The following is a 25706-nucleotide window of genomic DNA, read 5'->3' on the forward strand; positions in this document are numbered from 1 at the left end:
GGTCTTGAACTCATGAACCATGAGATCGTGACCAGAGCCGAAGTTGGATGCTTAACCAACTGAGCCACTCAGGCACTCCCTTACAGTGTTTGTCTTAATCTGTCTGACTAATTTTCCATAACATAATGTCCTCAAGGTCCACCCATGTTGTCCCAAATGGCAGGATTCCCTCATTTTTATGGCTAAATACAATTCTGTTGTATATAGATACCACAGTTTCTTTATCCATTCATCTACTGATGGACACTTAGGTTGTTTCCATATCTTGGCTATTTCAAACAATGCTATGATGAACATAGGGGTACAGATATCCTTTTGAGTTAGTGTTTTTGTTTCTTTCGATATATTCCCAGAAGTGAAATTGCTCGATCAAATGGTATTTCTATTTTTAATTTTTTGAGAAATCTCCATACTGTTTTTCATAGTGGTTGTACCAGTGGTTGTGCTCTCACCAACAGAGCACAAGGTTTCCCCTTTTCCCACATCCTTGCCAGCATTTGTTATCTCTTGTCTTTTTGGTGATAGCTATTCTAACAAGCTTGAGGAGAGATCTCATTGTGGTTTTCATTTGCATTTCCTTAATGATTAATGCTGTTGAACATCTTTTCATGTACTTGTTGGCCTTTCATGTATCTTCTTTAGAAAAATGTCTATTTAGATTTTTTGCCCACTTTTAATTGGATTATTATAATTATGGCTTTTACTCCCTGTTATCCCTAGGGTTGAATGGGTAACATTTTGTATTGCAAAAACATACCAGTGGTTTAATTTGACAGTTTTCAAAGAAAGTCTCATGGAGAGTCTTAGACATGAGGTGGAGATCAGGTTCCTTCAGTCTGTGAAAAGAAAAGGGAAGGAAAGCACAATGGTTTGAGTAACTCAGGGGAACCACAGATCTCATGTTCTCTAAAGGAGAGTAGGAGGGGGTACCTGGGTGGCTCAGTAGGTTAAGTGTGCAACTTTGGCTCAGGTCATGATCTCCCGGTTTGTGAGTTAGAACCCTACATCAGGCTCCCTGCTGTCAGCATAGAGCCCACTTTGGATCCTCTGTCCCCCTCTCTTTCTGCCCTTTCCCCATTCACATTCTCTCTCCCTGTCTCCCTCCTTCTCTCCCTCTCTCTTTCTCCCCCTCCCTCCTTTCCTCTCCCCCTCCCCCTCCCTCTCAAAAATAAACATTAAAAAAAAAAGTAGGAAGAGTTACTCCAAGAACATTGTGGGTGAATTGTTTTTTCCTCAACTACTGTCTGACATGAGGAAACTAAGAAAATTTCCTGATTACACTAAATTCAGACCCTGCAAAATCAGAATCCTGTATATCATGAGATGGTTAAATTAGGCCTCCTAATTGCTTTTATATAATCACCTATAAAAGACAAAATGGCATTCTGATAAGCCAGAATACCTGCAAAACAAATTTAAATGTATCTGCATTGAATCCAGTATCTGTGTATCATACCTAATATCTATATTCTTTTAGTTCATTCAATCAATATGTATAAATTCCCTACTATATGCCAGCACTGAGGATACAGTGTTTATAAGACAGATATGATCCCTGAACTAATGGAACTTGCAGTCTCCTGGGGGAAAATAGGCATTAAATTAACAATGCATTCACTTTTACCTGCATAACAAACAAATATCTTTTGAGGTTTTATGCTAGGTGTAGGAGATACCAAAATTGCTGTCCTCAAGAAAGTGAAAGTTGAAGCTACTTGGTGGGAATGCATTACATTGGTAAAACTTTTCTAATTACTACTTAAAAAAATTGTTTTAAGATTTTATTTTTAAGCAATTTCTACACCCAACAGAGGGCTCGAACTCACACCTCTAAGATCAAGAGTTGCACACTGAGCCAGCCAGGCACCCCTCTAATTGTTACTTTTAATGACCAGTAATGCTGGACATCTCCATTGCCTCATAACATGATCCAACTCAAATACCCTTTCTGTTCAAATCCCCGTCTCAATCCATTTGCACCTATTATGAAATACTATCACTTGTTACCACTGAAGGCTAATCGAAAGACCCTATGAATTCTTCCACTGAACAGAATTTCTCTGCCATATTGAACCTCAGCTGACATGAAACAGGCCTATTCATTTCTGTTTCAGAAAGCAGAAAGCTGCTTTTTCTTTGATCTGAGGGTTTTATGGAATTCACAAGGTCTGAAAATCCCATTTTAGAAAATGGCATGGTAGAGGACCTGAACATAAAGACCCTGGTCCAATAGCTTTATGTGTAGGAGTTGTCCGTATGTGTTAACAAGAGATTGGATTGTAAGAAATGAATTACCTCACATTTATGGTTTAAAACGCCTCTTTAAGGCAATGTCACCTGAGGCAAAGGTAAGCTGATCACAGTGCTCTCAGAAAATATCAGAGGGACTGTTTCTGAGTCATCAGACAAATAGGAACTTCTATCCTTTGAGTTCACCCCTCTAAAAGGAAGGTCTCAAAGCATATAGAGCATTAGGTTTCTGGTCCCAATTTTGGAGCTATGTAGTTAATCATCACTCCTATTAGCTGATGATCATCAGTACAAGGAATCCAAATGCCAGGACTGGTAAAGACTACAACAATTTGAGATCTATTACCTTTATGCAATAATTTTAATAATGAATAACCTTTTAAAAGTTCACTCTGGTTTCCTCCAACTAAAAGAAAAATATAAAACTCAAATAGTATTTCCTAAAAAATTCCATAGTGTTCCAAAATTTGGAAATGTGTATTTAAGTAGAAACTTAAAGTTTTTAACTGCTTCATGGAATGCTTTTTTTTTTTAATTGGTAGACTCAAGGGAGAACAGAGGTATGTATAGTATGCTGCTAAACTGATTTTCTGAAATAAAAGCAAAAACAAAAAACCAACAACTCTGATTTCAAGTATCTCTGATTTCTGTAGCAAAAATACCCCCACCATGGCCAGTTTCAAGTTACCAACCTGAAATCACTGAACTTAGAGTTGGGAAGAGATGTGCACAGTCAGCTCTCATGAGCCTATGGAAGCCAGCTCCCCAGCACCCACTGACTGTGATCTGGGGGAAAGATAAATATTAATTTATTTTTTTTGTTAAAGAGCCAAAAGGCTACATTTTTTTCCAAGGTAGTTCTTAGAAAATCCAGTTTTTGGAATTATACGTGTGTTTGGTTTTAATATTTTATCAAACTAAGGATTCCTCTTATAAATCTTTCCAGTACTGTATACTTTGATGTGATTTAGGTTTAAATGTTTTCCCTAATGAGAAGTACAAAGATGTAAATGTTTGTTAGCAAGACAGTGATGTTAGAAAGACTTATGTTGGTCAACTTGGCAGTAATGTTTCTATTCCATTGGATGAGAAAAATTTACATCTAAATTTATATTTATTTATGTCCACCAGATGGCAGACATTTCACAGCAACCTTACAAATAAGGCACATCTTCATTTCTACAAGACTGAACAATAATTTTTGAAGATTCTAAATGAAATTGAAAGCACTTTGATTAAACAACAAATGCAGGAGCACATTTGCAAACTGGATTGTTCTCTTATTTTCCCCACTCCAGCCCACACCTCTCTTTGGGTTCCAGAGGGCATTATCTGAGTGTTCTTTTCTGATATTTTCATTATGGAAACATCTGAATTTGAACATGGCTGAAACTGAACTTTGAATCTTTCCTTCCCCTCCACTTCTCTTTTAGCTTTTTCTTCCAGCTGCTCATTTCAGAAACCCTTGATAATTTCACATTTCCTGCTTTCTATATTGAAGTCATCATCAATCCTACTGATTTTTTTGTTTATTTATTTATTCTGAGAGAGACAGAGACAGAGACAGAGACAGAGACAGAGACAGAGAGAGGAAATCCCAAGCAGGGCTCTACACTGTCAGCCCAGAGCCCAGCACTGGGCTTGAACTCACAAACCATGAGATCATGACCTGAGCTGAAGAAATCCAGAGCCAAACACTTAACCAACTGAACCACCCAGGTGCCCCAGTCCTACTGATTTTTGTCTTATCATCTTTCCGTGGGATGATTGCCATAGCCCTCCTATGGCTTCGCCTTTCTATTCTTCACACAACAGAAACAGCATAGTTTTAAAAATGTAAATCAGGGGCACCCCGCCTTGGTGGCTCAGTTGGTTAAGCTTCTGACTTCGGCTCAGGTCACCATCTCACGGTTCCTGTGGTTCATGCAGTTCATGAGGTCAAGCCCCATGTCGGGCTCTGGGCTGACAGCTCAGAGCCTAGAGCCTCCTTCAGATTCTGTCTTTCCCTCTCTCTCTCTCTCTCTCTCTGCCCCTCCCCTGTTTGTAGTCTCTCTCTCTCTCTCTCTCTCTCTCTCTCTCTCTCTGTCTCTCAGAAATAAGCATTTAAGAAATTGTAAATCAGAACATGACATTCTTTTTAAATCCTTCAGTGACTTCCATGAACTTGAAAAAATTTTTTTTCTTTCACTGTTGACTGTTTTTTTCCTTTAAGGTATTTAGCATTGGCTTCCTACATATTAAAACAGAGTCTCAGAATGAACTAGTAAATGTGAGCAGATAAAAGGAAAAGCAATAAACTGCAGTAATTTCATTGGATGCACCTACTTGGTTCTGTAGTGTAGCACAGTTTCTGTCAACAGAAAATAAGTTGTTACTTTAGTGTCCTTAGAGTCATAATCTACATCCTACCTAGACAGGAAAAGTATTTGCTTGTTTACCTCAGAGAGGTTAAAGGCAGATCTTAGGATCTTATTTTGAAGGTATGAAAGTCTCTTGAGAGAAATTGTGAAGAGAACTTTAGGATGATGGTTAGATCTGAAGACAGTAATACTAAGTGCTTTTACTAGAAAATGTTAAGAAAAAGCTGCCTCAGTTTCTTAGTAGAATTCTTCACTGTTCTAATTATCAATTAGACTGTGTGTAATAAACCACCTCAATTCAGTTGCCCAGAACAATAGTCTATTTATTTATTATTATTATCATCATCACTCATGGCTTTGGAGGCTAACTAGACTCAGTTAAGCCCAGGCTCTTGTGGCTACAGTCAGACTGTGGCTGGAGCTAGAGTCATCTTGAGGCTTCTGCACCCACATGTGTACAGGAGATGTGGGCTGTTGGCTGGGACCTCAGCAAGGGCTTTTGGCTAGAACATGTATACATGTCCTTTCTCTGTGGCTTGGGCCTCTTCAAAATAATTGATCAGTGTGGGAGTATAAAGATCTACTCTTTTTGGCCCACCTTGGGCAGTGCAGAAGGACCATTCCAGCTCTAGAGTTCCCTGTAGCATAAGGTCAGCCTGTCATTGGGACTGCATCACAGCATCATCAACTTGTCCCTCTGTCTACTCTTGCTTCCTTGCCTTCCCTTCCACAGTTGCTGATCCCAAGGCATCCCTTAATGAACATCATACACATTAACTTAGTCTTAGAGTTGGCTCCTGGGGTCCCAGCTTACGACAACATGGGAACTGTAAATTCAGAAGGGAAAGCTAGCTAGTGAGAGCCAAATGAGCTTTAACCATATGAGGCCAGTCAGTATTGGTGCCAAAATTTCCATTTGGGGACATTAGGAACAGCATTTGCTTTCGTGTATGTGTGTTTGAAGATATTAGGATGGGGGAGGGGAACTCACTTTGGGAGCTTATTTTGAAGTTGCTTGTATATAAGTACACTATGACTTCATTGTATATTTATTTGTCAGGTTTGTCTGGGCAGCTGATAGAGATAAAGGGATGAGAATAAAAGTCCCTGCATACATATACACGTCCCCTTACTCCACCCTTACCACTCTTAGGATGACCATCTAAAGGTTAGCTGAAAGAGTTATGCCATTCTCCAGAAAGTCTTGTAAAGAACCAAGGCACTTAGTATTGTTGGTGGTGTTTTGTAGCCCAAGATGAACAAGAGAATGATGGTGGGGGCAGAACCAGAGATTGCAGTGGCAGAGCTGATGGAGGGCACATGAACCAGTACATTCACTGCCTAAACTAAGATTGTCCTGTAGGAAAATTCACTTGATGACTTTAAGAAGCTTGTTGGAGTCTGTTTGGGAATCAACTACACTCAGAATTTCAAAACTCATTATCTCCCAAATATTAACATAGTTTACTCCTCTTATTTCCTTTAGATTCTTGTCAAGTATCACCTCAAAGAGGCTTCCTTGACCATTCACTCTATTTAAACTAGAACCTCTTGCACTCTTTCCCTTCATACTGTTTTTATTTTCCTTTATATTTCTTATCACCACCTGATATAATTTTATGGATTTACTTGTTTATTAACTGTCTCTCCCACTAGATGTAATCTCTGAAAGGGAAAGGAATTTGTCTGTTTTGTTGGTCACTGTATGCCAACCACCAGACAATAGCAAAAACATAATAGATATTTGTCGATTGAATAAATGGGCATTTTCTTGAGTAATCAAAATTTTCTTCAATTCTTTATATTCCAAATTCTCCCACAGATGGAAAGCATAGGCAACACCAGCTTTTTACTGAGTGGTTCCTAAATAGTGCTTATCTCGTATCTATTTTTATGAAATTAGAAAAATAGATTATTATGATAAAATAGAAGAAAATAGATCATCTGATAAAAATCAAACATCCATACTCAGACTTTGGTAAATTGAACAATATCTTTTACTCCCCAAGTTTTCTCCCTTGTTTCTCTTCATAAGACAAGGTAAGACCATTGCTTCTCAGTGCTTATGAGCTTAAAAAGACACTTCTAACTTTTTAATCGATAGTTCATGTGAATCAGAATTGCATATTAGCATATAAACTTGTTTCTTGCAAATAAATCAGTTGAAATGGAAACACTAGTTTATTTGAGTGAGCTTGTTATTACTGCTCTGAAAACACCATCACAAATAGGCAATGATAATAGCTTGAAATGTACTGATACAGAGTTTATTATATTTCCAATGTAATAGGGTTACTTAACCTATGAAATGTATAAAGGCAATCACCTGGAATGGAATCATTTTGCAAGAATGAGGGACATACACTCACCCTGGGGATCAAGATGGGCCAGTGAGACTCCTTCCCTGGGGATTTGGAATTAGGCCTGAGGATTTCAGCTGTCTTGAACTCTACAAAAGGAGTTGCTGATGGTGGGTATTTTCTGTCCTGTGGCCTAGAGAGACAGCTAGTGTGCAGGAAGAGAGAAGAATGAAGACTTGGAGGGGAAGCAGAGACCTAGGGTAGAGAACCTCTTTTGATTTCCCATTGGTGCTTGGGGCCCTGGTCCTGCATCTCTGCCATTTTCCCTTTCTATGTAGCTCGGCTGGGTCTCTATCAGTTGCCGCCAGAAGTTCTAACAAACTTAAAGTTTTGCCCTTTTCCTGCTAAGTATCCCTGGAATTTTTCAGAAAAACAAAGAAGGCGAGAAGTGTTCTTTCTTTTATTATAGAGAAGCAGACATTGTTCAGCAGTATAAAGGTATTTCTGATAAAAGGTTGAATCTAGAATGTTCAGAAAAGTATCAGTCTAATTTTCCTGTTCAGTTTGGGGACACTCATAAAAACATAATACCTAATTGTTTTCTGTTGTTATAAAACTCTCTTTGAAAGGTATTTATACAAAGGAGTCTTTTAAAGGCAGCCAGACCTGAGAGGTTGAAAAGTTCTCTACAGCCTGCAACAGTCTGCAGGTCTAACTGGTTATCTTAATAATTTGCTTCCCCAGTAATTATTTTAAAAATGACATCTCTGGGGGCTCCTGGGTGGCTCAGTCAGTTAAGCATCCAACTTCGGCTCAGGTCATGATCTCACAGTTCATGAGTTTGAGCCCCACATCTGGCTCTGTGCTGACAGCTCAGAGCCTGGAACCTGCTTCTCATTCTGTGTCTCCCTCTCTCTCTGCCCTTCCCCCACCTGTGCTCTGTCTCTCTATCTCTCAAAAATGAATAAACATTAAAAAAAATGTTAGTGACCTCTCTACTTTTTAAAAGGTAATTAAATATTTATGAGGTTCTTTGTTAAGAAGAGTTTTAGCATGTCTTTTTCCCCTATGCACAAATGAATAACACATCTTTGACTTGGTTTCCTTATTCAAATAGGTGAGAGCTTTGTCTCATTAACTGGGACCAGTCAAGGTTGCAACTACTCCCCGTTTCAAACTTACCTTAATTGTTATCACCTTAATTGTTATCACTCAGTTTATTTTCATTAAATAAATGAAATGAAATAAATTTTCATACTTTCCATCCCTAGTACTGGGGAAAGTATTTTAATTCCATGGATCTTTACTTCCTATTATTTCCCAAAGAATATTAAAAGACAGGTGTTTTCATATCTGTATTATAAACTAGCTGCTTATCAGGGTCTTAGGAGGCTGAGTATGAGTGCTACTTGAAGAAAAAATAATTTGATTTTCATAGTCTCTTAGAAAAGCATAAAACTCTGCAAAATCATTTTATCAGGAAAGCAGACTGGCTTTTGTGTACATATCCAAATATTTATCTTATCTCGTATGCTTGAATGGTGTCTCCTGGATTTTAGAGATCTGCTTGGTTCCAGAATTGTTTGTTTTGTACATAGCCTAGGCCTGAGCAACACAAAGGAAGGAAGGGAGCTATGTTGCTGGTGAATTGAGGCCTTGTATCTTTGGTGAAACCAGTCAAAGGTATCCCTTAAATGGAGGTTGCCTACAATTTCTCAAATGCAGGTGTTGTTTTTATTTTTGCCATATCTATCCAAAGAATAGATTTTGTCTTCTCCTTTATTACTCTTGGTCCATACTGGGTCATCTGCCTGTTTTATCGTAGCCATGCAATTAAAGCACAAAACTTTTGTACTATATTTGAGGAAATCTTGGTACACATATTATATACAAAAAGGTAATCTGATTCAGAATCTAATTTCTTCATTTACTTCCAGTCAATATAGAGAACTCTCTTACTTTTCTTGATTTCTTACAAAGTGAGATTTCTTTCCTTCATTATTTTTCTAGGTTAACTTTTAGATTCAGAATGAAGTTCATTTGATGGCAGCTTATAACATCCTGTATGTTTATATTTTTTAAGTCTCTTACTCATTGAAGCTTATTCTTAACCGGTCCCTCTTTCTCTGGGGCGGGTAGGCTCTGGGCAATTCCCTTGATTTTTTCTTTCTTTAAAAGGAATATCCCAATTGTTGGAATTTTAAAGCCACCTAACTAGTGGATGGAGAAGCCATAATTCAAAACCAGGCAGTCTTTCTAGAGCCTGGAATCTTAGTCACTGCAGTACCTCTACTAAAGAATGGACATGGGATGGGCATGAGACAGAGGACTGAGGCTAGGAGAGAGGTTCCAGTGCAGTTATTCTCAACACCTCAGGGATCCTCTTGAGAGTAGGTGGGGTAATTTTAAAGGCCAGTTTTAAAAAGACAAAACCAAAGTCAGGGTGGGTATAATTTTTGTCTCATCACTGTCTTGTAATAAGACTGTCTTGTAGTAAGTATTAATTGTGGAAAATACTATGATATCAATTCCAAATCTTCATACTTTCTTCTTGTAGACTTTCGGGTCCATATGAAAATAGAATTCTTAGATAATCTTTTTTTTTGTTTAAGTTCCCAAAGTAGAGCATGCAGATTGGTACCCTCCTCCCCGACTGGGCACATATCCATGAGTGCTTGTGTACACTCACCACCCCCCACCCCCGCCACATACACAAACAAATCCATTCTCTATATGACATACGCTGTAATTAGCTCTTTAAAAACTACCGAAGTGCAGATTTCTCTCGTTTTTACTTCTTTCCCTCCCAGGTCTTCCCAGTCCTTGTTTATTTCTTCCAGTAATATTAACTTACTTGCTCTCATCACAGTGCTTTGTAATAAACCACCTCCAGCTTAGTGGAGTAAAACAACAACAGGCATTTTATTATGGTTTCTGTGAGTCAGGCTCAGGGACTCTCATGCTAGTGATATCAGACAGTGACAAGCTTTAACAGTATTAGGGGCACGTTAGGGCTATAAAACCAAAGTGTTCCAGCCAAAAAGACAGAAACTGCATCACCTTTAATGACCTAGCCTCAGAAGTCATATAGTGTCACTTCCACCATATCCTTTTGACTATAAGCAAGTCACAAGCCTGCCCAGATTGGCTATCCCATTGCTTTCTGCCACTCCATTGCTAATAAGGTCATGATGGAACCCTAGGTCCAAAAGGAACCTCAACAAGTGACTTAGTCCAATCCTCCATTTCATACAAAGGTTAATTACTCTCTGAAAAAAAAAAGTTCTGTTGTTTACATTGACTTTCTCTTCAAATTTCAATCATTTTATTTAAATGTGATCTCTAACAAATTTTGCACTTCGTTTAATTTTAATGATCATATATGTTTTTGCAGAACTACTAAAACATCTCAATAATACGGTAATAATTACTTTCAAGGAGTTGACAGTGTAGATGAAACAGGGTAACCGTATACACAGAAGAAGGACAAGTCCAGGCCCATACTGCAAATAAGAGCTCAAGGAAAGGAGAGTTTAGGAAATAGTCAGAAACGTCTACTTACAGACCACATGAGGGTGGGGTTCTCATGATGAGATTAGTGTTTGTGCTCCTCTCTCTCTCCCCTAACTCCCCAACCCCCATATGAAGACACAGCAAGAAGGAACCATCCACAAACCGTGGAATCTACCAACCTTGATCTTGGAATCCCCTGATTCCAGAACTGTGAGAAATAAATGTCTGTTGTTTAAGCCACCAGTCTACAGTATTTTACTGGCATGAATCGACTGACACCAAGGAAATTGAATATTTGGATTTAAAAATGTAGTTTCCCATAGGAAAAGTTGATTTAAATAAGGATTCATTTCTGAGGTGATGTCATTAACTGAATCCATAATGTAGTTGAATATTAAATATTTCATAATAAAAACAGTTACAATATTGATTTTTAAATAAAATGGGTCAGGGGCACCTGTATAGTTCAGCGGGTTAAACACCTGACTCTTGATTTTGGCTCAGGTCATGATCCCAGGGTCCTGTGATCTGGTCCCATGCTGGGCTCTTCACTGAGTGTGAAGCCTGCTTAAGAGTCTCTCTCTCTGCCCCTCCCCCACTCACACATGCATGCACGAACACTATCAAAATACATAAAACATTTTTTAAAAGTCAAACAGGTAAATAAAGCGTTTGTCTATGAAGCAAGTACCCTGGGTTCAGTCCTTTGTTCTGCTCTTCTCTGTCTGTGTGAATCCAACCAAATCATTTTATCTCTCTGGCCCTCAATTTCTTCACTTGTAAATGAAAGGGTAAGAAAGGCTGTGGAAAAAGTACATTAAAAAAAAATTCCTTCCCATTCCATACCTACTAAAAGGAACTGAAAGAAGCCAATTAGAGAAGGGAACTTTGTCCACGCTGAAACTAAGAAATGCCCTAACCACATACTACAAACTCTGAAGAACATGACCCACGAGCTAGCTGAGAAGCCAGGCTATGGTGCAGGGTTCTCTTGCTCCTGCACATATGCAAACCATGTAGAGAAGATTGAGGTACCTCTAATTCTATTCAGTTTAGAAGAATGAAGGCTTCAAAGGATAGAATGTGGCCTTCAGGAAAAACAGCAAACTCCTGCTTTGAGTCATTGCCCTGATAAAGGTCTCCAGGAGACAATGGCATGTCCAGAAGTTCTATTTAGGATGGATGGGAGGCTGAAGTGTGGTTAGAAGGGGAGCCCTAAAGCTGATTTTGCAAAGTACTTTATATTAGACTGAGGAACTGTCAAAGCTCAATATTAAAGAATTGGGGAGAGGACATCCCTGAAATTATGGGACCAGCAATTCCTAGGTCCCTTTCAGCTCTGCCATTGCCAAAAATAATAGGATATGAGAAGAAAGCCTTGGGGCGCCTGGGTGGCGCAGTCGGTTAAGCGTCCGACTTCAGCCAGGTCACGATCTCGCGGTCCGTGAGTTCGAGCCCCGCGTCGGGCTCTGGGCTGATGGCTCAGAGCCTGGAGGCTGTTTCCGATTCTGTGTCTCCCGCTCTCTCTGCCCCTCCTCCGTTCATGCTCTGTCTCTCTCTGTCCCAAAAATAAATAAAAAACGTTGAAAAAAAAATTAAAAAAAAAAAGAAAGCCTTCAATAAAGGAGATACTTATTTTTTCTTCTTAGAAACTACTTAGAGGGCGGTAGTGGGAAATAATGCTGAAACCCTAAGCTCAGAACAGCTGACAACTTTGCCATCCTTTGTGCCACTCTTGGCGTCCCTAGTGTAACAAGAGGAGTGGGGAATTGGGGCCGTGGAAGCCTAGCAGTTAATCCATCTCATGGTTAACTCCTGTCTAATGGAAGGACAGGAAAGTTGTGCAGGTTTTGGCGTCAGTCAACAAAATAATTATAACTGGTATTAGCAAAGAGTGAAGCCAAGTTCTAGCCCTGACAGGATTGCCTCTTTGGCAAATGATTTGAGCAACAGCATAGCTATTGTTCTTTTTCTGGCTATAGCTGTGGCTGTAGTAGATGGAGCTGGATACCACCTTCTTACTCAAGACACACAGCTAAATCTTCAGTTACACCTGAGGAAACCACAGATCTTGGCTGAAAACTAAGATGAAAAGCTACTAGAAGATCCAAATCTTCATTTGAATATTGAGGAATTAAAGAGTTTATGGTGAAGCGTGTAGAACTCTACAGCTCCTTCATAAATTGCCACTGGCAGCCTCTGGATATACTTCACTCTAAAATCCCAGATGAGACCTCAGAGAAGCAAGATGTTCATTAAGCTACCCAACTATCATATTAACTGTTAATTGTATCTTGTTTTTGTTATATATGTGTGTGTGTGTATATATATATATATATATATATATATATATATATATACAGACTGTGTATATATATATGTATATACATATATATATATATAGTATTTTTCTAGGAATGTACTGGCTTCTGTTTATAAATACAAACTTCCAGGATTTAAATGTCATTGACATAATAGAATGTAATGTAAATAAACCAATAGCACAACAACAAAGAAGTGAGACCTGCCAGAGGCATGGCATGCCTAATTATTGAAGGAGCCCATCCTAGCTACCAACATAGGCCTTCCTTTATGAATGACAGCAGGGGCTGTGGAGAAAAATGTAGAATGAGGAAGGAGACCCAGTCATACAATAAATAAAAGGCTCCCTATGAAATGGATTTTAGGTGGCAAACAGAGTAGAACCTTAAACAGAAGGGTTAAGTTCCAAATGGTCTCTGTGGCTCCCTCCAACTCTAATATCCTAAGACTAGATGGATGAGAAATCTTTATCTTGAATGTTGGTATTTAGCAAAATATGGACTTAAGTGAAAGAGAATGAAGTGGTCACTGAGGACTTCATGATGATTCTGAGAGGGAATGTGAACAACTTTTAAACACATTGGAGTCAAGTTTTCTGTTATCATTGATTTTACCCCCAGTATTGGGACTCTTCTGCAGGAAGGTCAAGAGCATGATCCTCAAGGTGGTAGACACATGGGAAGTACTCTTTGAGTTTGCAAATGGAGCAAAGAAAGTGGGAGTGAAATTTTTCTGTGAGTAAGCCAAGAATTGGAACTGAAAAGAAAGACCAGTTAAACATGGTGTGTAGGCCACAGCCTGCCCCCTTGCCTCCAGGAGGGTCCTCTGCTAAAGCCAAAGGTAGATCAAAGTGTCTGCAGAGATGAGAAGGCTCTTGAGGAGGACTCTTCCATATCTTATCAGTGCTTACTCCCTCAGTGCCTTGCCCTCGCTCTCCTCTGTGTCCTCGTCCTGGAGCCCCACCAGCCCTGAATGCAGCCTGCACACCAAAGAGAACAAAGAGTGATCCAGAAGGCGAAGCTGGCCAAGCAGGCTGAGTGCTCCAACATATCCACCTGCATGAAGGCCATTATGGAGTCTGCTCTAGGTGGCCTATAAGAACATCTTCAGGGGCTTCAGGTGCCCCTGGAGGATCTTCTTGAACATAGAGCAGAAGAGCAACACGTCTGATAAGAAGTTGCTACTAATTAAGAACTACTGGGAGAAAGTAAAGTCTGAACTGAGATCCATCTGCACCACTGTCCTGTAGTTGTTGGATAAACACTTAACAGCCAATGCAACTAATCCAAAAAGAAAAGTCTTTTATCTGAAAATGGAGTTTACTTCTAGAAAACTTTGTTGCACATGGTGAAAACAGAAAACAAACTATAGATAATTTTGGAGAAGCTTCCCAAAAGGCATTAATATAAACAATAAAGAGATGCAACCCACACACCCATCCACCTTGGGTTGACTCTTAACTTTTCTCTACTTTACTATGAGATACTTAATAACCCAGAACTTGCCTGCACACTGGCAACACTTTTGTTGTTGTCGTTGTTGTTTTATTGAAGTATTATTAACATATAGTGTTATATTAGTTTCAGGTGTATAACATAATAATTTGGCATTTCTATACATTACTCAGTGCTCATCACCATAGGTTACTCTTAAACCTCCGTATCTACCCCCCATTCTCCCCACCCACTTGCCCTCTGGCAACCACCAGATTGGTCTTTGTATTTGAGTCAGATTTTTGGGGGCACCTGGGTGGATCAGTTGGTTTAGTGTCCTGACTCTCGATTTTGGCTCAGGTCATGATCCCAGGGTCATGGGATTAAACCCCATGTTGGGCTCTGCATGAAGTGTGGAGTCTTCTTAAGATTCTCTCTCTCTCTCTCTCTCTCTCTCTCTCTCTCTCTCTCTCCCCCTCCCTCCCTCCCTCTCACCCTCTCCCCCACTCACTCTCTCTCTCTCTCTCTCTAACATAAATAAAATGAAGCCCAAATGTCCATTGACTGATGAATGGACAAAGAAGATGTGGTATATATACACAATGGAATATTATTTCGTGATCAAAAATAATGAAATCTTGCCATTTACAACAATGTGGATGGAACTTGAGTGTATTATTCTAAGCAAGATAGGTCAGTCAGAGAAAGATACATGTCATATGATTTCACCCATATGTGGAATTTAAGAAATGAAACATGAACATAGGGAAGGGAAGGAAAAATAAGATAAAAACAGGGAGGCAAATCATAGGAAACTCTTAAATACTGAGAACAAACTGAGAGTTGTTGGAGGAGAGGAGAGTGGAGTGATGGGCCAAATGGGTGATGGGCATTAAGGAGGGCACTTGTTGGGATGAGCACTGGGTGTTGTATGTAGGTGATGAATCCCTAAATACTACCCCTGAAACCAATACTACACTATATGTTAACTAACTTGAATTTAATTTTTTTAATGTTTATTTATTTTTGAGAGAGTGCAAGTGGGAGACAGAGGATCTGTCTAGGCTCTAGGCTAGACAGCTCTAGGCTCTAAGCTGTCATCACAGAGCCCCACACGGGGCTTGAACCAATGGAACTGTGAGCTCATGACCTGAGCTGAAGCCTGGTGCTTAACTGACTGAGCCACCCAGGCACCCCCCACTAACTTGAATTTAAATAAAAAATAAAATGGAAAAAAAAGCATTTTTTAAAAGAGTTTTCTTTGTCTTTTTTTTTTCTTTCTTTATTTGGTATTTGTCTTTCTCTTATCTTTCACTTAGCATTATACCCTCTAGGTCCATCATCTATGTTGTTGCAAATGCCAAGATCTCATCTCATTCTTTTTTTTTTTTTTTTTTTTTGGCTGAGTAATATTTCACCCCACACATTCTTTATCCATTCATCTACTTTTTATCTTTATTTTTATTTTTTTTTTTAACGTTTATTTATTTTTGGGACATAGAGAGACAGAGCATGAATGGGGGAGGGGCAGAGAGAGAGGGAGACACAGAATTGGAAACAGGCTCCAGGCTCTGAGCCATCAGCCCAGAGCCCGACGCGGGGCTCGAACTCACGGACCGCGAGATCGTGACCTGGCTGAAGTCGGACGCTTAACCGACTGCGCCACCCAGGCGCCCCTTTTCATCTACTTTTTAAAGTTAATTTATTTACTTTTGAGAGAGAGAAAATGTGAACAGGGGAGGATCAGAGAGAGAGAGGGAGAGAGAGAATCCCAAGCTGATGGCGCAGAGCCCGGCACAGGGCTCAATCCCATGAACAGTGAGATCATGACCTGTGCCGAAATCAAAAGTTGGATGCTTAACTGACTGAGCTACCCAGGCACCCCTACCCATTCATCTATTGATGGACACTTGTGTTGCTTCCATATCTTGGCTACTGTAAATAATGCTGCAAAGAACATAGGGGTGCATATAGACTTTTGAATATCCAGTAGCGGAATTTCTGGATCACATGGTAATTCTATTTTTAATTTTTATTTTTTTTACATTTTTTTTAACGTTTTTTTATTTTTGACACAGAGAGAGACAGAGCATGGATGGGGGAGGGGCAGAGAGAGAGGGAGACCCAGAATCAGAAGCAGGCTCCAGGCTCCAAGCCATCAGCCCAGAGCCCGACGCGGGGCTCGAACTCACGGACTGCGAGATCATGACCTGAGTCGAAGTTGGACGCCTAACCGACTGAGCCACCCAGGTGCCCCTATTTTTAATTTTTTTTTTAATTTTTTTTTCAATGTTTTTATTTTTATTTTTGGGACAGAGAGAGACAGAGCATGAACGGGGGAGGAGCAGAGAGAGAGGGAGACACAGAATCAGAAACAGGCTCCAGGCTCCGAGCCATCAGCCCAGAGCCTGACGCGGGGCTCGAACTCACGGACCGCGAGATCGTGACCTGGCTGAAGTCAGACGCTTAACCGACTGCGCCACCCAGGCGCCCCATCCTATTTTTAATTTTTAAAGGAACCTCCAAACTGTTTTCCATAGTTACTGTACCAATTCACATTCCCATGAACAGTGTGTGAGGGTTCTTTCTTCTCTACATCTTCACAAACATTTGTTTCTTGTCTTTTTGATTCTGGTCGTTCTGACACATGTAAGGTAATGATATCACATTATGGTTTTGATTTGCATTTCTCTGATGATTAGTGATGTTGAGCATCTTTTTATGTGTCTGTTGCCCATCTCTATGACTTCTTTGGGAAAATGTCTATATGAGTCTTCTGCCTATTTTAGTCAGATTATTTGTTGTTTTCCTTTTTGGTATTCAGTTATATAAGCTCTTCATATCTTTTGGATATGAACCCTTTCTTGGATATATAATTTACAAATATCTTCTCCCATTCAGTAGGTTACCTTGTCATTTTGTTGATGGTTTTCTTTGCTGTGCAAAAGCTGTTTAGTTTGATGTAATCCCAACAGTTTATTTTTGCTTTTGTTTCCTTTGCTAGAAGAGACCCATATAGAAAAATATTTCTGTGGCCAGTATCAAATAAATTATGCCCTATGTTTTCTTTGAAGAGCTTTATGGTTTCAAGTCTCACATTTAGGTCTTTAATCCATTTTAAGTTCATTTTTGTGTATGGTGTAAGTAACTGGTCCTATTTTATTCTTTTGCATGATGTAGATTAATTGACCATATATGCATGGGTTTATTTCTAGGCTGTCTATTTTGCTCCATTAATCTATGTGTCTATTTTTGTGTCATAGCTAAAACCACTTTTGATGAAGCCATCACAGAACCTAATGTACTGAATCAAGACTCATACAAAGACAGAACTCTTATCATGCAGTAGCTTAGTGACAACCTAACATTATGGACATTAGACAATGCAGGAGAAGAATGTGAGGTACAGAAAACAAAATGTGTCCAGAGTATCATCCTTTTTTTCCTTTAAGAAACCTTTTTACACATCTCCATTCCTATGTGAATTCTCTATAGCAAAGAAACTCTTTCATGTTTCTGAAATCATCCATTTGGTATTTCACAGTGGATTAAATTTCTTAGAGTAAGTGTTTTACCATAGGTGTATCATAAGCCATCTCTTCTTCAGATGTAAATGGTATGTGTTGAGTATTGTGTGGAATAAAGTGGATATTTAAAACTAGAAAAAAAAATGGGGGTGATGTAGGACAAAATCCCACCAGAATAGGATTATAGGAAAGGTACTGAGTCAGATAGTTTCCCATGCTGGCCAACAGGTGGCATTAGAGTAGCTTGAATGCCAACTAGAACAGAGGATGGAAATATTTAGGATCAAGGCAGCTTTTGGGTGAATATATGGGGAAGCAGTGTGACTGGTTGTCTGTATTTAGGTATGTCTGATCTCTCTTTCTAAATTGTTTATTGCTTGAAGCTAAGAACATTTTCACATACAACAAAAAGTACTGAACTTTTCTGTGTTTTAGTTTTCTCCCTTTAAAATGGATGTAACCTACCTCATACTGTTATTGAGATCAATAAAGAGTTAATGCACGTAAATAAACAGTGCAGATTACAGAATAAATATGCAACAAATGTTAGTCAGTATGACTGCACAATGACCATAAGGCACATAGCGACCACATGTGATATCAACAGGTATTAGTGGATACATAAATGCACAGGATACTCATAAGCCTGATATTTATAACTGAGACTACCTAGCATTAAAATATCCATAGAACATTTGGTAAGGGAATAATCATTCACATTGGTAATATGATACTTTATTTAAAAAAAAGTATATAATCTCAGGGCCCCTAGCTGGCTTAGTTGGTAAAGCGTGTGACTGATCTTGGAGTTGTGAGTTCGAGGCCCCTGTTGGGTGTAGAGATTACATAAAAATAAAATCATTTAAAAAATTTTTTTATGTTTATTTATTTTTGAGAGAGCGCAAGCAGGGGAGGGGCTGAGAAAGAGGGAGACACAGAATCTGAAGCAGGCTCCAGGTTCTGAGCTGTCAGCACAGATCCCGACATAGGGCTCAAACCCACAAACCATGAGATCATGACCTATGCTCAAGTTGGACTCTTAATCAACTGAATCACCCAGTGATTCACCCCAAAATAAAATCTTTTTTAAAAAATATATAATTTCAAGAGTCCATTGAAATGGTATCTCTCTGAGTATCATTTAGAGTTCATGTATCTTTCATTGAGTCTTTCAAGAGAGGTGTTGTATCAATATTGCAAAGCTAGGGAAACCTATTTTGGTGTATTCCTTAGGTAAGAAGTGCCAGTCCCTACACTTTTGCCCAGACGCAGGTCTGATCAGCTTTATGAACTTAGTTCTATCTTTACCTAGAAGGCTACTCAGAAAAGAGGCTCAAACTCATCTTGCTGTTCTAAGCTTGATAGTCAGTGGACTAGATGAGGACTCTAGAGTACTTACTTAGCCATCAAGCTGCATTTTCCCTTCCTAAATTTTGACTCCAGGAGTTCAGGTCTTAGAATGGGGCTTCTAGGGGCGCCTGGGTGGCTCAGTCGGTTGGGCGTCCCACTTTGGCTCAGGTCATGATCTCGCGGTCTGTGAGTTCGAGCTCTGCGTCGGGCTCTGTGCTGACAGCTCAGAGCCTGGAGCCTGTTTCAGATTCTATGTCTCCCTCTCTCTGACCCTCCCTTGGTCATGCTCTCTCCCTGTCTCAAAAAATAAATAAAACGTTAAAAAAAAAATTAAAAAAAAAAAAACAGAATGGGTCTTCTACCCAGATTCCTGTTTTTCATGTCGATTTTTCCTGAGATTGGAATTTTTCCTGGACCTCAGCCAGGGCCCTGACAACCTGCCTGTTCATTTCTTACCCTCCTAACCTGATACCCCAAGTATTCCACTGTTCCTTAGATGCTGAGTGAGAGTTGCTTCAAACACCATGGATCCCTCTGGAACAACTATCATTGTCCCGCTGACAAAAACTTTTGTAGTCTAGGAGTCAGTAATAATCATCATATCCTCTCTTGGATGTGGACCCAAATTAGTCCTGCATTCTCCACACCACTTTAGACCCTGTTATTGAGATTCCTGACAGGCCAGCAAAGGTGGGCCAAACTGCTGGGTTATCCTTCCCTTCTCTTGTCCATGCCTATTTCCACTTTCCATACAGGCTCGGAAAGCTTCATTCATGGCTGACAAGAAGGAAAGATTGGTTGGGGCGCCTGGGTGGCCCAGTCGGTTAAGCGTCCGACTTCAGCCCAGGTCATGATCTCATGGTCCGTGAGTTCGAGCCCCGCGTCGGGCTCTGGGCTGATGGCTCAGAGCCTGGAGCCTGCTTCCGATTCTGTGTCTCCCTCTCTCTCTGCCCCTCCCCCGTTCATGCTCTGTCTCTCTCTGTCTCAAAAATAAATAAAACGTTAAAAAAAATTTAAAAAAAAAAAAAAAGAAGGGAAGATTGGAATGGAATAAGAGACAGGCAGATATTTCAAGAAGGAAAAGTGATAAGAACCCTTTAGCTCCAGAGATATAAATGCTATGCATAAGAAATGAAAAATAAAGTGATTCTGAAATTTTAACATGAGGAGGGAAATATAATTTCAAAGAGGCAATATGGAAATAAAATGGGATTTAATTCTGTTTGAGTCCTTACTCTTTTATTTATAGATTATTTGACTTAATGCAAGCTTAAGCTCTCTGAGTCTCAGTTTCCTCATGTGTAAAATGGGATTATAAAAATGTTTATTTTGCAGGGTTGTGAGGATTAAATGAAATAAGGCATGGAAAAATGCTCCATTTTGGAGCAGTGCTTGTCCTGCCCATGACCAATTCTTAGATTAGAAGTTAAAAAGTAATATCCTGTGGACTGGACATGGCTCAAAGATAAGTTTTGTTTGGGCTTGTGTCAGGAGTACTCAAGACCACCCCCAGGTTTGATGATTCACCAGGAGGACGTACAAGACTAAGCATATAGTCATACTCAAGGCTATGATTTATCATGGCAAAGGATATGCAGCCAAATCAGTGAAGGAAAAAAAAGCAGGTGGGAAAAGTCCAGGGTAAACCAGGCATAAGCTTTCAAGGGTCCTTTCCCGTAGAGTCACACATGATGTGCCTAGTTGCCCCCAGCAATAAGTTATGACAACACACATAGAATGCCGCCAGCCAAGAAGCTCGTTAGAGGCTCAGCACCCAGAATTTTATTGGGGACTGATCATGTAGGCAGCTTCTGCCAGGCATGTACCAAAATTCCAGACTCCAGAAAGAAAGCAATTGCTTGGCATAAACCATATTGTTTGTACAAACAGTTCAGGCACAGTGAGTCACTCTTATCAGTTTTAGGAATGGTGGGAACCCTCCCAAAGTTCAGGTTCCCAAATGCTAGCCAAGGGTCAATTATCAGTAGACCTTTCTAAGAATAAGCAGGTAGACCTGCTAAATTAACCATTTTTGCATAGGATTTGTCCATGTAGGGTTTTCTTCTTCTTTTACTTTTTTTTTAAGATTTAAAAAAATGTTCATTTATTTTTGATAGCGAGTGGAGGGCAGAGAGAGAGGGAGACAGAGAATTTGCCCATTCAGGGTTTTCTTCTTTGCTTTTTTCTTTTTTTTTAAACTTAGTTGTCATCCTTCAAAAATTAAGAAATTTTGCTCAGGATTTCCAGCTCCTTGTAAAAAGTCAGACATTGTGGCAACAATAGACCCATATTCCCACATGGCAACAATTGGCAGTCCATTTTAAATAAGGCTTAAATTCCCCTAAATTCACCACCATCTCCACCACTGTCAATACTGTCAATAGTCATTCCCACACTGAGTGCCGACTGCCATTTAATGTCATGTTTTTCTAACTCTGGCCATGAGCTGCTTGAACCAGGAGTGGTAGTTGACCAGAGTATAAGACAAGGAGTCAGGCATGTAGAATACCACTGAGTCATGGCAATTAACAATAATACATAAGGATCACATTTATGAATTTCTGCTGTTGGACGTATCCAAAAATGCAGTGAATCCAGAACTCCTCTCTGGCACTATTACAGCAATTCTTTATGAGTGTTCTTAGATTGCTTTGACAACACTTCTTTGCAATATACTATAAAGCCTTTTCATTAAAGTTAATTTGAATAAGTTTTTGTTCCTATTCACCCAAAGATTACAGACTGGAATAGTGGTAATATAAATAAAACACTGTGTATATTATCAGTTAGTAGTTTGTAAATCAAAATTATTGTTATCTCACTGCCAAGAATTGTTGGAATGGACTAAAATATGTCAACAGAAAGGTAAATCTTGTTCAGAGGAAATAGATCCAGTGAATATTCAAGTAGTTCTGCATATCAGTGTATCCACTTATTTACCCACTCAACAAATGTTTATCAAACACCTACTATGTGTTAAGATAATGCTATTTAACAAAACAAAATGTCATCTTTATATTCCTAGCATCTAGAAAAATACGAGGTATGAAGTTTGGATTTAATAAATGTTTCCTGACTTCAAAAATAATGTTCACTTATAAGGAGATCTAAAAGTGCCAGGATAGAGATAATGAAAGGAATTTGATTGAATATAAAAAGGGGGAAATGCAAGTGATATTATTGTAGGATTATGCTGCTTGTCACCTAATCAGACAGATGTTCTAGAAGCTGCTTTCCAATTCCAGTTACAAAACTGACACAGAGGCAATTCAGAGGAGGAATGGCAACTCTTCCAATGTGTATCGAATGTTCCATTCTACTAAAGGCAAAGAATTAGAAAAAAAATTCTTTACTTTCCTACCTGATAATTTTATTACTCAGAAGACTAAGGAAGCAATTAGGGAATTGACTTTTACTAATAAATAAAAACCGGTTAGTGAAGTATACAGAAGCTACAAGAAGATTAAGAAAGAGAGGCAGTGTCACATTAGAGTTGAACACTGGGAGTAGAGTATGAATTTGTTAGTATTCTTTAGTTGTAAGTGGCATAAATCTAATTCAAATGGACTCAGGCACAGTCGGATCCAGGTTTTCAAAATAAGTCATCAAGTAACAGTATTTTTCTTTTGTTATTATTTGCTTTTCTGTCTACTGTCTTCATTCTTAAGACAGGGTCACCATTCATAGTGGCAAGATGGCCTCCAATAGCTCTGAGCTTCTGTCCTTCAAGGTTAACAAGCTCATTAGAGATATCTCTTTCCCAACATTTTCCACAGATTTCTGGGATTGGAGAGTCATTTGACAGGTTTGTGGTATGGGCCCATCTCTAAACCAATTATGTGACCCGTGTGAGGGGTGGGGGTAGGAATATACTAGGCACATACTAGGTCTGAAGCTGAGGAGCTGAAGTCAGTACTAATGGACTGAAAAGGAATCGTTCCATAAGGGAAAATTAAGGTTCTACTACAAGAATTACAGGTGCTGGGGATTCATTGCTTCAACAAATATTTACTGAGTGCCTACTATATGTAGGCTTAGTTTAGATTCCAGATACATAACAATGAATAATAAAAACAAAAATCCTTGCTTCATTGGACTTTGCATTCTAGTTGGGATGAGAGAGACAATAAACAGCTACATTAATAAAATATGTAATATTTCAGGTAGAGATATGTACTGTAGGAAAATATCAGGGAAGAGGAATAGGAATTGCTGCAGTTTTATGTAGGGTTATCAGAAAAGCCCTTATTGAGAAGGGAACGTGTGAGCCAAAGCAGATAAGAGAATGAGCTCTGTAGATATCTGGGTAAAAGGGGGGAAGGAACAGCAGTGCATATGTGGGTTTTTATCTTGCTCAAGTGGGCCAGGGAAGAGTAGGAGAGGAGGTCAAAGATTATAAAATGTCTTGAAGACTATTGACTTTGATTTTAATGAGTCGAGAAGCCACTGGAGAGTTTGAACAGAGTAGTGATATCATCTAGCTGACATTGAAAAACGTAGACCAAAGGGAAGAAGCAGGAGATTAGGTAAGAGATCAGTGCAATAATCCAGATTAGAAATATTAATAGTTTAGACCAAAATGATAACAGTGGACTGGGTTAAAAGTGGTCAGATTCTGGGGGTGCTTGGGTAGTTCAGTCAGTTAAGCGACCAACTCTTGATCTCACCTCAGGTCTTGATCTCAGGGTTGTGAGTTCAAGCCCCATGCTGGTTTCCATACTGGGCATGGAGCCTACTTTAAAAAAAATGTGGTTGGATTCTGGATATATTTTCAAGGTAATGAATTGGGAGGAGGGCTGGAGAAGTAAAATAAAGTATCAAGGATAACTCTGAGGTTTTTGGTAAGAGTGATCAGGAAGGCTGGAGTTAACTAAGATGGAGAAAATTGTGAGAGGAACAGGTTTGTGGAAGAATTGGAGTTCCACTGCATCCTTATGAAATTTGAGATACTTGTTATGATTCAAAGTGGAGATATTGATGGCAGTGGAACATATGAGTCTAGGATTCAGGTAAGAGTTCTTGGCTGTGGAGTTTATCAGTATATATATGATATTTAATGACATGAGACTGAATGAGATCACTGAAGGAAAGAGAGAGTATAGAAGAAAAGAACTCCAAGGATGAAGTACTTCAATGTTTAGATGTCAGGATGATGATAAGGGATCCCTAAAGAAGACTGGAGGATGAGAAGCAGCAGCCAATGAGATAAGAGGCAATCGAAGAGAATGTGATATCCTGGAAGGAAAGAGAATAAAACACTTCAAAGAGGGAGAGATCACTCTGTCAAATAAAGAGAGGTCAGGTGAGGGACACCTGGGTGGCTCAGTCAGTTAAGCGTCCGACTTCAGCTCAGGTCATGATCTCATGGTTGGGGAGTTTGAGCCCCACGTTGGGTTCTATGCTGACAGCTCAGAGCCTGGAGCCTGCTTCAGATTCTGTGTCTCCCTCTCTTTCTGCCCCTCCCCTGCTCACACTCTGTCTCTCTCTCTCTCAAAAATACATAAACATTAAAAAAATTTTTTTTAAAAAGAGAGAGATCAAGTGAAAATAAGGACTGACCTTTGGATTTAACTACTTGGAGGCTTTGTCATGAGCAGTTTAAATGTCTGAAGGTGAAAAAACCCTATAGAGTCTGTTCAAGAGAGATATCTTCATGAGAAGAGAATTTGGAGGCTACAAATATCAAAAAAAACAATACAGGGGCACCTGGGTGGTCAGTTGGTTAAGCCCCCAACTTTGGCTCAGGTCATGATCTCACAGTTTGTGGGTTCAAGCCCTGCATTGGGCTCTGTGCTTACAGCTCAGAGCCTGGAGACTGCTTCAGATTCTGTGTCTCCCTCTGTCTCTGCCTTTCTCCTGCTCACACTGTCTCTCTCTTTCAAAAATAACATTAAAAAGAAATTAAAAAAAAACAATACAGTTTATATCTGTGTTTTGCAATAAAACAGAACAGAGAAATGGAGCTGTAGCTAGAAGAGGGATGTCAAGAGAAGATTTTTTTTAATGGGAAAATTTTATATGTTGGTAGAATGATCTAGTGGAGAGAGGAAACTGATGATAATAGGAGAGTAAAGGCAGGATTGATGGAGCAGTGTTCTTGAGGAGACATGCAAAACAACAGATGTCCACTATAAAAACATATGGAAGATTTTAGAAAAACAGATTTCTAAAAGCTCAGAGTAAAGACAACTCTGGTTTTATGGCCAGCATCATTAAAAATGGACAATAGATTAAGAAAAATGAGAGAGACTAAGGGGTAGAATTCTTCCGATGCAGTGGAAGATTCTGGCTTGAACCTAAATTTTAATCACCACTGGCATTCAGACATGCCTGCATGTATAGTGTCAGGGCATGAGTCCTCCATTATTGTGCATGATAGGAAATGGAGTTTCCTGGGAAAGAATTCATTCTAAAGGAAGAGAAAGTAGTGCTCTTAGGTTTGGACCAATAACTGGCCACACAAGAGGGGCAATTAGTAGAGCACAGTGTCTATGTCTCAGGTCTAGCCTCTGACCCAGAGTCTGTAAACCCATGTTAGAGTCCTAAGGAGGGGGGAATACAAGAAATGAAATCTCTGTTTCAACGAACTGTGTAAGATACTAGGATAACAAGACAATCCTATCTTGTTACTCATCTGTTAATGCTAACACA

The 25706-nt window shown here is 39.4% G+C and overlaps 1 long non-coding RNA gene and 1 pseudogene across 1 annotated transcript in view; both read left to right on the forward strand.

The window, feature by feature from the left end:
* Positions 1-25706, forward strand: part of LOC122472222 — a 173522-nt gene that overhangs the window by 28880 nt on the left and 118936 nt on the right. The gene's annotated exons all lie outside the window — the stretch shown is intronic.
* LOC122472219 lies at positions 12833-14420 on the forward strand (annotated as a pseudogene).

This window comes from Prionailurus bengalensis, chromosome B4 (assembly GCF_016509475.1).
Source record: "Prionailurus bengalensis isolate Pbe53 chromosome B4, Fcat_Pben_1.1_paternal_pri, whole genome shotgun sequence".
Taxonomy (NCBI): domain Eukaryota; kingdom Metazoa; phylum Chordata; class Mammalia; order Carnivora; family Felidae; genus Prionailurus; species Prionailurus bengalensis.